Source organism: Triticum urartu, chromosome 1A (assembly GCF_056163025.1).
Source record: "Triticum urartu cultivar PI428250 chromosome 1A, HENAU_Tu73, whole genome shotgun sequence".
NCBI classification, from domain to species: Eukaryota; Viridiplantae; Streptophyta; class Magnoliopsida; order Poales; family Poaceae; genus Triticum; species Triticum urartu.
The window spans coordinates 298,334,328-298,339,752 of NC_141873.1; positions in this window are offsets into that span (position 1 = coordinate 298,334,328).

Below are 5,425 nucleotides of genomic sequence, written 5' to 3' on the forward strand. Positions count from 1 at the left end.
CCACTTGAAGACTATCAACTCATATGCTTCTCCCCCTTTTGTCAGTAGTGACCAAAAAGGTTTGAAGACATAGAGCTTCTACTCGTTCCCATGAGGAGTAGGTGAAGCAGCAGGGTCATCGTTGAGGTTCGGTGGTGCAGAAGAACTTGGTGCAGTGTCGACACGCGCTGAAGTTGGAGGTGGTGAAGTAGCGTCATCTTGATCATCTATGACTCTGGCATTAACTGTTGCAGCTGAGGAAGAATAGTCAAAGTCTTCAAGTGAGGGAGTCCGACGCAAGTGAGCATTCCTTGGAGGAGTTGAGTCAAACTTGAATCTTTCTGTGAAGCCATCGTCTTGAAGATCAGCTTCAGCACTGAGCAATGTCAAACTCTTCCAAGACCTCCGAAAGGTTTCATGTGTAACAAAGGGATTCTTGGTGGCAAGATTTCAAATGCGATTGACGTCCACCAAGAGGCTTTGCATCTGACGCTTAAGCCAGTCATGATGATTATCATGTTTCTGATGTAGAGCGACGGGACTGTCAAATTCTGCGTTAATGTATTCACACTTAGGATGTAAGTCTTCATTATTTGAAGATATACATTACTTCGTGTGTTGCACATCCAAGTCATCAACATGCATAAGTGTTAGGGTGTGTGCATGATCACAGGACATTTGAGGATTCCAAGATATTTAGCTCACACCGTAACTTGCAAAACCTTTTCTCATCCAAGGGCTTTGTGAAGATATCTGCCAGTTGCTCTTCAGTGTTGACGTGAATGATATCAATATCTTCCTTCATGACATGATCTCTGAGAAAGTGATGACGGATCTGAATGTGCTTTGTCTTCGAGTGTTGAACTGGGATGTTGGCGATCTTGATGGCGCTTTCATTGTCGCAGTAGAGTGGCACTTGCTTCAGATGAATGCCATAGTATTTGAGTGTTTGCTTCATCCATAGAAGCTGAGCGCAGCAAGATCCAGCAGCAATGTATTCAGATTCAATAGTGGGGAGAGATACAGAGTTTTGCTTCTTTGAAGACCAACACACAAGTGATCGTCCCAGAAAGTGACATGTGCCTGATGTAGACTTGTGATCCACTTTTTCACCAGCATAATCAGCATCCGAGAATCCAACTAGATCAAACTCTGAGCCCTTTGGAAACCATAATCCTAGTGTTGGGGTGTAAGCCAAATATCGAAGAATTCGCTTCACAGCTAAGTGATGCGATTCCTTTGGTGCCGCTTGGAATCGGGCACACATGCAAACACTAAGCATGATATCTGGCCTAGATGCACATAAATAAAGCAAAGAACCAATCATGGAGCGGTATAGCATTTGATCGAACTCTTTACCATTGGCATCAGAATCCAGATGACTCTTGGTAGGCATTGGCGTCGTATAACCTTTGCAGTCTTGCATTCCAAACTTCTTCAGGCAATCTTTGAGGTATTTCTCTTGATATATGAAGATGCCTTTGTTGGAAATATGCCCTAGAGGCAATAATAAATTGATTATTATATTTCCTTGTTCATGATAATCGTTTATTATCCATGCTATAATTGTATTGATAGGAAACTCAGATACATGTGTGGATACATAGACAACACCATGTCCCAAGTAAGCCTCTAGTTGACTAGCTCGTTGATCAATAGATGGTTATGGTTTCCTAACCATGGACATTGGATGTCGTTGATAACGGGATCACATCATTAGGAGAATGATGTGATGGACAAGACCCAATCCTAAGCATAGCACTAGATCGTGTAGTTCGTATGCTAAAGCTTTTCTAATGTCAAGTATCATTTCCTTAGACCATGAGATTGTGCAACTCCCGGATACCGTAGGAGTGCTTTGGGTGTACCAAACGTCACAACGTAACTGGGTGACTATAAAGGTGCACTACGGGTATCTCCGAAAGTGTCTGTTGGGTTGGCACGAATCGAGACTGGGATTTGTCACTCCGTGTAAACGAAGAGGTATCTTTGGGCCCACTCGGTAGGACATCATCATAATGTGCACAATGTGATCAAGGAGTTGATCACGGGATGATGTGTTACGGAACGAGTAAAGAGACTTGCCGGTAACGAGATTGAACAAGGTATCGGGATACCGACGATCGAATCTCGGGCAAGTATCGTACCGCTAGACAAAGGGAATTGTATACGGGATTGATTAAGTCCTTGACATCGTGGTTCATCCGATGAGATCATCGTGGAACACGTGGGAGCCAACATGGGTATCCAGATCCCGCTGTTGGTTATTGACCGGAGAGTCATCTCGGTCATGTCTGCATGTCTCCCGAACCCGTAGGGTCTACACACTTAAGGTTCGGTGACGCTAGGGTTATAGAGATATTAGTATGCGGTAACCCGAAAGTTGTTCGGAGTCCCGGATGAGATCCCGGACGTCACGAGGAGTTCCGGAATGGTCCGGAGGTAAAGAATTATATATATAGGAAGTGTTGTTTCGGCCATCGGGACAAGTTTCGGGGTCACCGGTATTGTACCGGGACCACCGGAAGGGTCCCGGGGGTCCACCGGGTGGGGCCACATGGGCTGTAGGGGGTGCGCCTTGGCCTACATGGGCCAAGGGCACCAGCCCCAAGAGGCCCATGCGCCAAGAGTAGAGGAAAAGGGAGAGTCCTAAAGGGGGAAGGCACCTCCGAGGTGCCTTGGGGAGGATGGACTCCTCCCCCCCTTGGCCGCACCCTTCCTTGGAGGAAGGGGCAAGGGCTGCGCCTCCCCCCTCTCCCTTGGCCCTATATATAGTGGGGAAAAGGAGGACAACCATATCTAAGCCCTGGCGCCTCCCTCTCCCTCCCATGACACATCTTCCTCCTCCCACAGCGCTTGGCGAAGCCCTGTTGGAATCCCGCTACTTCCACCACCATGCCGTCGTGCTGCTGGATCTCCATCAACCTCTCCTCCCCCCTTGCTGGATCAAGAAGGAGGAGACGTCGCTGCTCCGTACGTGTGTTGAACACGGAGGTGCCGTCCGTTCGGTGCTAGGATCATCGGTGATTTGGATCACGACAAGTACGACTCCATCAACCCCGTTCTCTTGAACGCTTCCTCGTTGCTAGATGACTCCATAGATAGATCTTGGTGACACGTACGAAAAAAAAGAATTTATGCTACGTTACCCAACAGTGGCATCATGAGCTAGGTCTATGCGTAGTTTCTATGCACGAGTAGAACACAAAGTAGTTGTGGGCGTTGATTTTGTTCAATATGCTTGCCGTTACTGGTCTTATCTTGATTCGGCGGCATCGTGGGATGAAGCGGCCCGGACCAACCTTACATGTATGCTTACGTGAGACCGGTTCCACCGACTGACATGCACTAGTTGCATTAGGTGGCTGGCGGGTGTCTGTCTCTCCCACTTTAGTCGGATCGGATTCGATGAAAAGGGTCCTTATGAAGGGTAAATAGCAATTGGCATATCACGTTGTGGTTTTTGCGTAGGTAAGAAACGTTCTTGCTAGAAACCCACAGCAGCCACGTAAAACATGCAAACAACAATTAGAGGACGTCTAACTTGTTTTTGCAGGGTATGCTATGTGATGTGATATGGCCAAAGGATGTGATGAATGATATATGTGATGTATGAGATTGATCATGTTCTTGTAATAGGAATCACGACTTGCATGTCGATGAGTATGACAACCGGCAGGAGCCATAGGAGTTGTCTTAATTTATTTATGACATGCGTGTCAACATAAACGTCATGTAATTACTTTACTTTATTGCTAACCGTTAGCTGTAGTAGTAGAAGTAATAGATGACGTGAAAACTTCATGGAGACACGATGATGGAGATCATGATGATGGAGATCATGGTGTCATGCCGGTGACGATGATGATCATGGAGCCCAGAAGATGGAGATCAAAAGGAGCAATATGATATTGGCCATATCATGTCACTATTTGATTGCATGTGATGTTTATCATGTTTATACATCTTATTTGCTTAGAACGACGGTAGTAAATAAGATCATCCCTCGTTAAAATTTCAAGAAAGTGTTCCCCCTAACTGTGCACCGTTGTGACAGTTCGTAGTTTCGAAGCACCACGTGATGATCGGGTGTATAGATTCTTACGTTCACATACAACGGGTGTAAGACAGATTTACACACGCGAAACACTTAGGTTGACTTGACGAGCCTAGCATGTGTACAGACATGGCCTCAGAACACAGAAGACCGAAAGGTCGAGCATGAGTCGTATGGTAGATACGATCAACATGAAGATGTTCACCGATGTTGACTAGTCCGTCTCACGTGATGATCGGACACGGCCTAGTTGACTCGGATCATGTAATCACTTAGATGACTAGAGGGATGTCTATCTGAGTGGGAGTTCATAAGATGAACTTAATTTTCCTGAACATAGTCAAAAGGTCTTCGCAAATTATGTCGTAGCTCGCGCTTCAGTTCTACTGTTTAGATATGTTCCTAGAGAAAAATTAGTTGAAAGTTGATAGTAGCAATTATGCGGACTAGGTCCGTAAACTAAGGATTGTCCTCATTGCTTCATAGAAGGCTTATGTCCTTTATGCACCGCTCAGTGTGCTGAACCTCGAACGTTGTCTGTTGATGTTGCGAACATCTGACATACACATTTTGATAACTACGTGATAGTTCAGTTAACGGTTTAGAGTAGAGGCACCGAAGACGTTTTTGAAATGTCGCAAAACATATGAGATGTTTTGAGGGCTGAAATTGGGATTTCAGGCTCGTGCCCACGTCAAGAGGTATAAGACCTCCGACGATTTTCTTAGCCTACAAACTAAGGAGAAAAGCTCAATTATTGTGCTTGTGCTCAGATTGTCTGAGTACAACAATCGCTTGAATCGAGTGGGAGTTGATCTTCCAAATGAGATAGTGATGTTTCTCCGAAGTCATTACCACCAAGCTGCTAGAGCTTCGTGATGAACTATGATATATAAGGGACATATATGATGATCCTTGAGATATTCGCGATGTTTGACACCGCGAAAGTAGAAATCAAGAAGGAGCATCAATTGTTGATGGTTGGTGAAACCACTAGTTTCAAGAAGGGCAAGGGAACAAAGGGATACTTCATGAAACGGCAAATCAGCTGCTGCTCTAGTGAAGAAACCCAAGGTTGAACCCAAACCCGAGACTAAGTGCTTCTGTAATAAAGGGAACAGCCACTGGAGCAGAATTACCCTAGATACTTGGTAGATAAGAAGGCTGGCAAGGTCGATAGAAGTATATTGGATATACATTATGTTAATGTGTACTTTACTAGTACTCCTAGTAGCACCAGGGTATTAGATACCGGTTCGGTTGCTAAGTGTTAGTAACTTGAAATAAAAGCTACGGAATAAACGGAGACTAGCTAAAGGTGAGCTGATGATATGTGTTGGAAGTGTTTCCAATGTTGATATGATCAAGCATCGCACGCTCCCTCTACCA